Raw genomic sequence first — 13,421 nt, 5'->3', positions numbered from 1 at the left:
TGCCAGACTGCAATGCCTGGACCCTGCAGCCATAGAGATAACACCAGAACAAGCTGTAGCCTGAGTAAGACCAGCTGAAACATCCTGCACTACAATCGCCCTAATTACCTAACAAAAGCTCAAAGCCCCTGCATTTTGCTGCTGGTGTATCTCTCCACGCCAAGCCCTGGCTCCTCTCTTGGAGGGTAGATGAAAACTTTATTCTCTGCATTTTCTTCTCTTTGCGATTTTTTCACCACCTGCATCACTGGCAACTTTAAGACAGGTGACAATGAGGATACATTTATTAAATCTTATCTCTTGAAGCCTCAAACCACACCCCATTTTTGTCCTTACCTTCATGATGAACATACAATAATCCTAAACTACCCAACATCTCTCCAAGTCTGAGACAATGACAACTCCATTTCCCAGCACCACCCCAGCAGGTAGGCTGGCCCCTCGCTCATATTCCTCCATTTATTTTGACCCCCGAAAGCCCTGCCGACTTACACTCCTAAATCACCCTGAAACCCTATAGCCCTTAACGCCCTCAAATACCTGGGCTTCACGGTTTCTCATTCTGACGCTAAGCACACCCCATTCCTTCAACCTCTTGCTCTATGCCCACCTCTGCTTACCCACAATCCACCTTGGGCCAGGTTACCAAAGATTTCAGTCAAATACCTTAGAGGCCACAAGGAGCAGAGAAGAAAACAGAACTAGAGGAGAGATTTAGTTCCCACTTCCCAGGTTCTGTGCTTGGACTTGCTAAGGACGGGCCCATGGAGTCTGTGAAAACAACAAACAAAGGCTGAGGACACTGATGAAGGGCCTGAGCTGCAGGTCCCAGAGGACCCGAAATAGGGTCACTCGGGACAGATCTGCTGGTGGCTGACATGAAAGGATCTTGCATGTTTACTAGAGTTGAATGAATATTTTAAAAATATTTCTGAGATCTTGCTCCTTAACTGTGCATAAAAATGGATGTGGAATAAGAACACAGCTGGTGGTTAGACCACTGTAGACGGGTGCTTGTTCATGTCGACACATCTGCTCAGATTCTGGGACAAAGGCCTCTTTGAGGCAAATGTGGTCCTAGAAGAATCTGTGCAGCAAAAAGAAGAATCTTTTGCTGTGGAAGCCAAGTCAGAAAAGAGTGAGAATAATTGGGACATTTATCTGTAGGATGGTAGCTAGAGGAGGAAAAAAGATTACAAGTTAAATATAAGGATTGATACTGTGAGCAACATGATAGGATCAATAATTACAGGAAGGTGATGTAGGTGATGTAAAAGTAACACATAAATTAGACAAATTTAAAGAGGCAAGAGAGGATTTATTCAAGGATATGCAACAGAGCAGTGAGACAGATCTCGACACCCCTGGGACCAAAGCCTGCTGAGATTGTCAAAACAGGGGAAGGATCACAGGTAGCTGTGTTTGCTAACTGTGCAGAAGAGAAAAGTAAAACTTCTCATGAAATCCCAAAAGGAGGTCCTTTCACAGGTTGGTTGTAAAGGTCTCCACCCAAGTCATGCCTTCCCTTCCTCAGACACTGGGCCACCCTACACCAGGAGGTTGAATTTCAAGGAAATGGTTTCAGGCATTTGAGACAGGTTTTCTGTGAATTATAACACTGATGAGAAGTTTTAAAGAAGACTTACGTATACTTTAAAAGGGCAGAGAAAGCATCTTCAATTACAAATTGCAATTATATGTATATACTTCAAAAATTCTCTGAAAAGTTGAGGTCAGAGGACTCAGTGAGGAAAAACCTGTCTGATTAAGGTCTCCAGGTCATAACAAAACTGGTTTCTGCATGGTAAAGGGAAATACAACTGAGTATCTTTCAGCCAAGACCCAGTTTGCACCTCCATCAGTTCTCAGAAATTTATAAACAAGTACATAATAACGGAGAGTCCCCGAACAGGGCCAGGATCTGATCTTACAGAAGGCTATGCTTCTAGAATTTTCCAGGGAAATGTTACATTTCTCTTTAGCCATCTTTTCTAAGATCACATGTCATCTCCAAGGAAGAAGAGTGTCTTCATTCTACAACATGGCTGGTGTCATGGCCTTGATTTGGCCTGAATAATTACATAACTCAGAGGAACTGACATTCACCACATCGTTTGCTCTAATGCAGAAATTTCTGTGACACCTAAGATAAAAGTTTTAACAGTGTCTTTAGATTCAAAAGCATCATTCTCACCCTTCACCTGCAAACTCTGTGGCACTGGGTGATGCCCTTTTCTTCAACAGATACCACAATATTCATCAGGCCAAACTCAGGTCCACAATGAGTGAGGTCATTTCTAGTTCTATGTGAACATCAGTCTAATTAGAACATAAAGCCAAAGGCTTGGTTGTACTCCCAGTGTTTCAATTTATATACTATTAACCCATAAACAGGATCATACCAAACTTATGCAAATAAGCCCATTGCCATGAGGATAAGAATACTCAAGAAGGATTAAGAATACACTGGCAGAAGTGAAATAATGAGAAAAAGATGAGTTGACTACCCACATGGGGGTCCTCTTGTCTAGTCCCATTGTCCACAACAATGCTCTGGAGAAGGGACAGAGCTTGGATTCCTGCAGGCTCATCACGTATACCCTGTGGTCATCACAAAGCTATGGCTCATCCCCAGAGGGATGAAATGTCACCTGCACCATGAAGATGGTGCAACTGAGACCAACCAGAGGTGGAATCTGGTGTGGAATGTGACCTTAAATGAACAATAATGACATTGTTAGCTCACATTTTTGAGTGTTTATTGGCTCAATGCAAGTCTTCTAAGGACTTTCCACCTAAACAAATCTGTTTACCAAGTGCAAAAAATTATTCGGTTTATTCATAGAGGGGAGCGTAACTAATATTTTACCTGAGGGGATCACTTTTCACTCATATCGGGCCCGAGGGGATCACTTTTATGGTAACTGATGGGGCTGGTGACTTCACACCAGCATCCTCCCTCCTAATGTGGTCCATGGGGAGGACCCTGTAGTTCTGGGACAGCTACACCTTTGAACATGGCTGAAGACTTGTGCCATTAAGAAATCACTGGGTACAGATCCCACTTGTGTAAAAGGTGACTGTGGTGTTTCTGGTAGGACAGTGAGCACTTTTATGGGCTCTGTGGGAAAGCAGAGGATGTGACTGTTTGAGAGTGGGCTATAAACCTAAGACCACACTGCCTTCTCAGACATCTCAGCCACTCACAGTAGACAGTGAGCTCTGTAAAGGTCACCAGAGGATGGTCCTGACCCCTGAATAAGGATGGTTCTCTTTGTCCAGGTGACAGTGTGTAAGAAGTGGGCTCCACTTTCTCTCTCACCCCAAATCACCCCAGGGTGACCCCTGACCTGTTCCCACAAACATCTTTGTTGAAACTACAAAGGAAACTTCTCCCAGTCTATGTGTTCTATGACCTCGTCATCAAAATAAAAACTTTCCCATAAGCTTTTATTGATCTTTTCCTGAAAATTTTTTGACTTTAAGAAAATTTAGGCTCTACTCCTCATTTAAACGTCTGTGTAAGTTGAGGGAGACAGGTTTTCCACCTCTACCCTGTCTTATGGAGGGAATATACCTCTTGTTAAGTAATTCATTAGCTAATAAAGATTGCCTAAACCAGACTTATGACATTGTACTTAGAGAATTTTCATATGAAAGATCTCTCCATCTGAACTGGATTTTATTTTTTGGACTGCCATTGAATATCATGGTAAAATCGATCTTTAGATAAAAGTAGTTACAGTTTTAACAAAAGACAGGGATTGTAGGAATAGAAGGAAGCTTCTTTGTATGGTTAAGGTCATACATAAAATTCCACAGCTGACACATACTCCGTGGAAACACCAAAATGTCTTCATGTTGGAGAACAGGTAGGAAAATGTTTTTATAATTTCTTATTAAATAAAGGTTTCAACAACTATATTCCATAAGTGTTTTGGATGAAAAGAGAAATGTCTGTGTTACTTTCCAATGTCAGGGGGAAAATAACCTGATCAGTGTCTCCTGGATTAAAGTAATCATGTGAAACAATATAGTGTTTACAGGTTAAATTTTCTTGTGAGCATTTTGTAAAAACTGGTCATTCTCTTACAAAACTCTCCTCTATCAATTAAAAAGAAAATCATCGTTGAAATAACATAAAAATTTAAACTGAAGACCCTCCTCCAATTGTGTCAATCACCCAAATAATATTTTTATAAACAAAAAATAAAATGAAAGAAATCACACATCGGACAGAAAGGGAGAGACAGCGGGGTGGAAAGGAGAAGGAAGAGGAGAAGAAGAAGGAAAAAAACTAGAAGGGCCAGAAGAAGAACAAGAAGTACAACAAGAAGAAAAAGAACAAGAAGAACAGGAAAAAGAAGAAATTATCTTTTTTCCCACTTCCCGCACTGTCTCAGGACCCAGTATAGGGGAGTGCTGCATTTAGGTGCCAGGTCTCTTGATTTCAGTCTGCTTCTGTTTTATGACACTGACATTTTGAAAAAGCTTCCAGCTGAAATTCTGTTGAAGATGCTTTGTTTCATGTTCGCTATTATTTCCTCCCCAATTGATATTTACATATTTTGGGCAGAAATGCCACAGAAATGTTGCTGTGTTTTCTCTATCATATCCAGATTAACAAAGCAACCAACCTGTCTTGTTGTATTGCAGATATAAAGAATCCTTTGTTTGTATCAGTCTTAAACTTTTTGAACTGTTTCAAATGTCCCTGCTGGTTGAAAAGGATAAAAAGAACCCAACCACCCTGTTTGTTTAAAGGTATTAGAGGTTACACCAGTTGACTTCCTTTTACCTTTTAAAAATCTGTATTGAGGCAATTTTATAAAATTTACATGTATTTACTTTAAAGATAAATAAATCCAATGCTATTATGCTTTCAGCTTTATTGAAATCCAACTTTCTTTTTTCTATCCCTCACACATAATTCTACTATTTTTTTCCCTGCTCTGAGTCGTGCCTGTGCCAGGTCCCAGGTGACTAGAAACCAGCCCCACTGCTCCACATTCACCAGGTGTTTTTTTCTCCCTCCTTCCCTCTTTTCTCTCTCTTTCTCTCACTCTCTCTCTCAACAACTCAAAACTCAACAACTGTCCTGATTAGCCACTCCCCTTGTACTTGTTTCCACAAAACTACAAAAATCTTCCAGTTCTCTCAGGTCTTTGCAAGTCATGCAGTGCAAGTTTTTTCAGAGAAAACATACAGTTTTAAGAGGAACTAGGCTTTTTTCTAGCACTAATCTCTCTACATTGCTATTCAATTACCTTCATAAATTAACACACAGGCTGAGCAAATTGTTACCATTTCTGAAGATGGCTGAGTCTGAGACAAATAGATATTCATGATGTTTTATTCAGAATCTGATAATGTCATTTATAAAAGCCACCACCATGCTATTTTTAGTGCATATCTTAGCAACATTTCTCATGGGTAAGATGATGCTAATTTTGCTAACAACATTTAAATGATGAGTGATGACATACATAAACTGAATGTGTACCAATATGATTGAAGGTGTTCTTATGTTTCTAATGACAATAACGGCTGCTGCCATGGAAAAATGCTTTATTGTTAATACTGTAAAAATATCACATATTTTTAAATATATTTTATTTATTTATTTTTAGGGAGAGGAAATGGGAAGGAGAAAGAGTGGGAGAGAAACATCAATGTGTGGTTGCTTTTCATGTGTCCCCTACTGGGACCTGGCCCACAACCCAGGCATGTGCCTTGACTGGGAATCGAACTGCGATCCTTTGCTTCACAGGCCTGCACTCAATCCACTGAGTTACACCAGCCAGGGCAAAATATCAGATATTTTTTAAGATAAAAGAGCTTCATAACCCAATTTGTGCACATTTGGTTTAAGAAAATTAAATATGTATAACTGATATATTACAATTCCTTTGTCTATAGTGTTTAATGGAAATATCATCATACATTGGAAATAGCTGTAATGTAAAAATTACCTCTGCACTGATCTGCTTACATAACAGCTGATGCAGTAGATGGAGAAAGAAATGAGAACATAAAAATTAATGAATTTACTGCAACCAATCGCAGGCTATGTCCTGTTTCTTTGTGAGGCCTGTGTGGTGTGTTGTCCTGAACCCAGGAGAACACTGGGCTGGCCAGAGAGAGCACACCAGATTCCAAGATGTGAGAGAGAATATTTGTCTGGTGGAGAACAGTTTGCCTGCACAGGCACTTGAGGATGGATGAGGATAAGACAAGGAGTAAGAATTGGGGTGAAGGGTGGGCAGGTCCAAATCCCAAAATTATAAAGTTAAGAGTTCTGAGTTGCTTTGCCAACCACTCTCCTCTTAGGAGAACCTCCAGTGTCACTGACCTTACCCTTTGGGTGGTGTAAGGAGTAATATTTGAACTGAAGGGAGAATGAAAAGAGATCAGAGTAAATGAGAGCCTACAGGATGCAGTGATGGAGTGCGGAGGGCACAGAGAAACCTCCCAGAGACTTGCAGACATCACCTGAAGGGTCCCTGGCACCCAGGTACCCTGAAATGACCTGTTCTTAAGGTACTGCCAGCACCTCCTCAGGTGCACCTCCTCATGAATGCACAATAGTATAGCCTCCTGATAGTGAAACTGTGGAAGAGTGGACTGATAGGTGCACGTTCAGAACACAAAACTTTTCAATCCTAGTTGGTTTTGGCATCCAGCTAGTCCTCTGGGAAAACAATGCAATAGCAGGTATGCTTAGAGGACAAGGGAGGAGCACGTTATAGTACAGAGGTGTTTTAGTTAAGAAGAAATAAAACAGTGCAAATAGCTGTAAAGTTTAGACAGGACCATATATTCATTTGTTGTAGACAACTAGGGTTCTGGGTCCCCATTCTTCACTCACCCCCTTTCTCACTTTTTTGTGCTCAGCAGGCTTCAAGGATACCCTGCTTGTTGTACCTCTCATCAGCCACCCTGACACCCACCACTGGGATGCTCCTCAGCCTCTACTCAGTGACCCTTTTATGGACACTTACTTCTGATTGCATCCTGTAGATCAGGGGTGTCAAACTCATTTTCATCGGGGGCCACATCAGCCTCCTGGCTGCCTTCAAAGGGCCGGAGGTAAATTTAGGACTGTATAAATGTAACTTCTCCTTCACTAGGGGTTAAGGAGCTGGGTGCTGCTGCCAGGTAGAAACAACATGCCAAGCCAGATAAAACAAGGTGGAGGGCCAGATTTGGCCCTTGGGCCTTGTGTTTGCCACCTGTGCTGTAGATCAAAGGACTTGGGGTACTGGAGCCACAATATTTTGCATTTTTAAGTCACTACTTGGAAAAGTTTAAACTGCTGGTCTCACAGGCACCTAAGATCAGTAACAGTCTCACCCTGGCCAAAGCTGGACAATGCAAATATTGACCTTCACCTTGGAACCTACAATCCCTGGGCTCTAGTCTGAGTGCTTTCCCACCAGCTGGTCACAATTATTTATGGGGCTGAAGGTGTGTCACTATCTTGGTATTTGTTTCTGCAACACCCCTCATCCTCCCCTTCCACTTTCCTCTCATTTTGTAGTTGCCTCCCCACTGCTCTCCAGCCATGGACTTGCCTGAGTGATCCCCACACCTTTCCATCTCCCCTGGCTCCCTAGATCCTCTGCCCTCAGTGTTTGCTAGTCATCCTCTTACCTCTGGTCTCCCTCTCCCCCCTCTGCCAGTAGCCCATCCTTCCTTCCCCTTGGGCCATTAAGCCCTAAACTGTGAGCTACTGTGTTCCTGTGGATGAGTTCTAGGATGTTTCTCTGGATACTTCTGTTTAACATCACATTCTCTCTTCCTTTCCTTCCCCATAAACGCCTGCTCACACCTTCACTCTGGGTTTGTGTTTTTTGACACTTTCTTGTGGACTTTTCTTATGTATAGAAATGCACATGCTCCCTCACGTATTTCCCAAATCAAGTGTTTGGTCCCAGTATCAGTGGCAAACAATACGTCTTTTAGTATCCTATTCATTCTTATGAAGGGCCACCTGGATTTTCTGTAATACCCAGGTCTAGGGGAATAGTTTTATATTTTCCTCAACCCCCTCCACCAGTTCTAGTGACTCTCTAATCCATAGTTGGGTCCCTCACCTTGTCCCCAATTTTGAGGTCTCAGCCCCTTCATGAACACCTGCAACCCTTCCCTACTCCCTCTACATTCTCTTCATCCTGAATCAAGATAACAACACTTACCCGCACTACCCTACATGCTTCTGAAGTTATTGCAGTTTTCCTCCTGTTCATCCCAGGACCTGACCTCTTCTTGTCCTTTCTCAGTGGCCCTCTCATGTCTAAAGGTCCTCCAGCCTGCAGGTCTTGTTAGCATTTTGCTTTATGTTCAGAAGCCAACCAGAGCCAAGGAAGTCCAAGAGAATACAAAGGAGAGGGTCTGTTTTTCTATACCATGTTTTCTCTTCATGGATTGTTTTTGAAACAGGCCCATAAAATTTAGGAATATGACAGCAAGAGCCCAGAATGTCTCCTGTGTGTTTGGTTCACCGTGAAGGACTCTGGGTGATCACAGGGCAGGGAAGGTGCTAGGCATGCATGCCAAGAGCTGGGAGTTCACTCCATTTTCCTCTGAAGAGTCCTACAGCCCACACTTCTCCAAGGTTCTATGAAAGATTTGTGAATCTCCTCCCTTACATGTGAGGTAAAAATATATGTGGAATTGGAAAAAAATATTGGTGTTTAGTGTTAGTTCAGATCTCTAGCAAGTCATTGGTCATTGAACACACATGTAATATTCTCAGATCTCCTCACTAATGCTAGTGAGGAGATCTGAAATAATTTCATTGCTCTGATGTGCCATTCTGTAATGGTTGTGAAAATAATTTTAGACAAGGGACGAAAGAGAAAGCAGGTGGTCACCTAGCTGTATCCTAATGCATCTAAATGGATAAGGCATTCACTCTATTTACACACTTTCTGACTGTCCTGGATGTCAGAAGACTGAAATGGAAGTTACTGTGCTGGAATCATCATGTGTGTCTGCAAGAACCGGCTCCCTCCTCAGACCCTCTGGGGAAATCTTTTTGCCTTTTCCAGCTTTTGGAGGCTCTTCTCATCCTTGGCTCATCTCCCCATCACCTGTCCTTTCTCTCTCCTGCTCCCATGGTCACACCTGCTCTTTTTTTCTGTTGCTTAATCTCCCTCTATCTCTTTCTTTTATACAAAACACTCGAGATTAAATGAAGGTGTCAGCCAGAAAATCCAGAGTAGTCTTTCCACATCACCAATTATAACTTCATTGCACCTGTAAAGTATTGCAACCAAAGAATTTAACAGTCACAGTTTTCATGGATAAAACAGCCTATAAGTAGAGAGCAATGATCATTCCTACCACAGTATTCAAAACACTTCAAAAGGACTTACTTCACATACTAAAAAATTTTTAAACTACCCAGTTTTTGCCCTCTGTAGCTAATTGAGGTAAGAGTTGTCTCCACAGTCGTAGCCCTGCATAGTCCCAGCCATAGAGGATGACCTCATTGCCTCCCACCACTTTGGAACTTGGTGTTGTCAGACATTCTTCCAGGAAATCTGGTTCCAGGGTAGTGACACTGGAATGAAAATGAGGCCTGGAATTGCTTCACAGTTTTCTGGCCTTGAGCACTTCCTGAGGGTATAGGGTTTGCTCACGTCAGATCTGTGACTTTGTGAGAATGTGGTTCTTCAGGTCTAGTGTCATTCCTGGGACCACAGCCAGCAGACATACTACTATGTCATCCAAGGATTCAGTTATTTCATTTAACAAAAAGAATGCTTTGAATTTTTTAATGGAAAAAAAACCACAAAACTGACTGCAGCTCTTGTGCAAGACTTACAAATATTCCTGACAAATTAGTGAGAAGTCCAATGAACCAGTATAAAACATTCTTAAATCAGATGTTTTCTATTAAATAAAGTTCTTATTTTCACTGGACAAAAATTTCCAGCTGAGCTTCAGTTGGAAAGAAAAATGACAATGTTTTAAAGAATAGGATCACCCATGGCAAGATCAGATAGTGAAATCAGAGGAAAAAAATGTAAAGAGCAAAGAAAGAGTCTGGCTTGCTTAACCTCCTCATATAGTGCCTGGATCAGTAGCCTTGGAACCCCTGTCCAAACCTCACATCAGAGAGTCACCAAGTGCAGGGGCTGAGGTGTGTGATCTCCCTGTGAGGGTTGAGTACAAAGAAATCACAGAGAGGGAACCAGAGTAACTGCTTCTTTGAAAACTCATTCTTGCTAGCAACAAAAACATTGATAAGACATAGAAAGGAATGCCCATCTAACATCTGCACATAATATCAAATTTTGAGACAAAAGCCATGTTGAGGAAACCTGGAATCCCAAAAGGATCTCGTCAGTCATGTCAACTCCTGCTATTGACACCAAGTCAGAAGAAAGGCAGGGACATTGGAAATGTTTCTTCAAGGGATTGTAGCCAGGCACAGAAAGAAATGGGAACATTTGAAAATATGGTAAGGACACCATGAGTAAGATGACAGGGCCAGTAATTACAGGGATGGGATGCCAAAATAAAACATGCATCAAATTTGAAATAAACAGAAATCATCTTGAAAAACCAACTGAACGCTGTTGGCTTTACAACTACCAACAGACAGAAAAAAACACTTTAGCACAATGTAACTGGTACAGAGTGTGGAGCAGACATGAGAAGGCTGGCTAGGCTCCCAAAGGTGGCAGCCAAAGTGCTGGAGGGACATTTCAGTGGCAGGAGGGTTCTCCGTGAGAAGTTCTCTGTGAGAGCCCAACCAAGCTGGGCTCTCCAGCCTACAGAACCACAGCCAGAGAGGAACCCAGACAACATCTGGCTGTGAAAAGCAGCTGGGGTTCTGTCAGTCAGGGAGAGACAGCCAGAGATGCAAAAATCCTTTTAAAGAGGCTTTAAACTTTTTTGGGGTAGCCACTTACCCTGGGTATCAGCAAAGGGAGGGCAGAGTGGACTGGAGATTCTTGAGAAGAATCTGGGGATTGTGGCTCTAGGGAGAGAACTGAGGGAACAGCCACCAGGATCCCTGTGCTGAGTCATTCCCCAGACTGCAGGAGCCATGTCCCTGAGGCAGACCACTCCTCTCTGACTGGCATTAGCCTGAGGGAAGCAGTAGCCCCACCAGCAGGAATTACTGTGTCCACCCTGTGGTGTGCAAACCTGACTAAGAATTACAGATTGATTAGATTAACAATCAATCATTGACAGCTGAACAGTTTAACATCTAAGTCAAAAAATTCAAAGAAGCAGCCAAACCAAAATGGGAAGACAAAAAAATACACTTCAAATTAAAGAACAGGAGAATTTTCCAGAAGGACTAGATGAAATACAATTAAGCAATTTCTCAGAGAGTTGACACTAATGATTATAAGGATACTCAACAACAAGAAAAAAGACACAGAAACCATTAAAAAAAAACAAGCAAGCACAATATGACCAGAGACATTGAAATAAGAACAAACTGGCACTAACCAGAAGGGAGTGGGGAGGGGGATAAAGGGGAAAAGAAGGGGAAGGGTCATGAAGGAACATGCATAAAGGACCCATGGACAAAGCCAAAGGGGCATAGAATTGAGGGTGGGAGTGGGCTGGGGTGAGCAAAAGTGGTGGCAGGAAAATGGAGATAAATGTACCTGAACAATAATAAAAAATAATTATTATTAAAAAGAAAGAAAAAGGAGTACAGACTGATAGGTGCAAAATACACAGGGGGATGTTAAGAATGGTATAGGAAATGGAGAAGCCAAAGAACTTACATTGCATGACCCATGGATGTACCTAAGGGGGAGATCGGTGGAAGAAATCAGGGTACCCAGCAGAGCGGGGCAAAGGGGGAAAATTGGGACAAGTAATAAAATATATTTTTCAAAGGGAAGAAAAAAAACATATAAAAGGGTCTATCAGAAATAAAGAATGCAGTATCTGAGATAAATAATGCACAGGAAGGAATACACAGTAAGTTACATGAAGCAGAGGATGGAATCACTGTTTTTTAATACAAGGTAAAAAAACAGGCAGAGCAGCAAAAAGAAAACAAATTAAGATAATAAGGAGAACTTAAGAAACATCCTAGACAATAGACAACATGAGGTATAACAATATCTGCATCGTGGGAATACCAGAAAGAAAGAGAATAAGCAAGAAATTGAGAAACTATTTGAAGAAATAATAACCAAAAAATTCCCTAATCTGGTGAAGGAAAAAGTTGCACAAGTCTGGCAAGCTCAGAGAGTCCCAAACAAGTTGGACCCAAAGAGGCCTACACTGAAGCACATCATAATTAAAATGACAAAGGAGAGAATCCTAAAAGCTGAAAGAGAAAAGCAGATAGTTACCTACAAGGGAACTCCAGTTAGACTGCCATTTGATTGCTCATCAGAAATGTTTCAGGCGAGAAAGGAGTGGTGTACAATATTCAAGGCAATGAAAAGCAAGGACTTACAATGAAGACTACCTTGCCCAGCAAGACTGTAATTTAAAATTGGAGGAGAAATAAGAAGTTTCCCAGATGAGGAAAAGCTAGAGGAGTTTGTTAACACCAAACCAATACTGCAACAAATGTCAAAGGGCAAGAAGAAGGAGGAGGAGGAAAGAAAGAAAAAATAACCGATAGGAAAGTCATCTAACAATATAATGGCACTGCATATGTACCTATCAACAACCACCTTAAATGTAAATGGTTTAAATGCTCCAACCAAAAGATGGAGAGTAGCTGATTGGATTAGAAAACAAGTCCGTATACACACTGCCTCCAAGAGGCCCATCTCAGATTGAAAGCTACACACAGACTAAAAGTTAAGGGTTGGAAAAATATATTTAGTGAAATGGGAAAAAGAAAGCTGAGGCAGCAGTACCTTTATGTGACAAAATAGACTTTAAAACCAAGGCTATACTAGGAGACAAGGAACTACACTACATAATGATAAAGGGGACAATCCAACAAGAGGATATAACTCTAGTAAATATTTATGAACCCAAGATAGGAGCACCCAAATATATAAAACACATGTTAAAATAAAGGGATGTACATAAGAGGAGAGATTGACAGAAATACAGTCATAGTACAAGCATTCCCCTAAAGGTCAGGAACGAGACAGGGATGTCCTATTTCACCTCGCTAATTCAACATGGTATTGGAAGTTCTAGCCACAGCAATCAGACAAGTAGAAGAGATAAAAAGCATACAAATTGAAAAGGAAGAAATGAAACTTTCTTTATTTGCAGATGACATGATACAGTATATAGAGAATCACAAAGATTCCACCAAGAAACTACTAGATCTGATAAAATGAATTCAGCATAAATTTTATTTCTGAGCATAAAATTAATACTCAGAAATCAGTTGCATTTATATATACTGATGACAAACTAACAGAAAGGGAAATTAAGAAAACAATCCCATTCTCAATTGCTTCAAA

The sequence above is a fragment of the Sturnira hondurensis genome, unplaced genomic scaffold (assembly GCF_014824575.4).
Source record: "Sturnira hondurensis isolate 20B ecotype Veracruz unplaced genomic scaffold, ASM1482457v3 Scaffold0009322, whole genome shotgun sequence".
In the NCBI taxonomy this organism is placed as follows: Eukaryota; Metazoa; Chordata; class Mammalia; order Chiroptera; family Phyllostomidae; genus Sturnira; species Sturnira hondurensis.
This window is presented reverse-complemented; position numbering follows the sequence as displayed.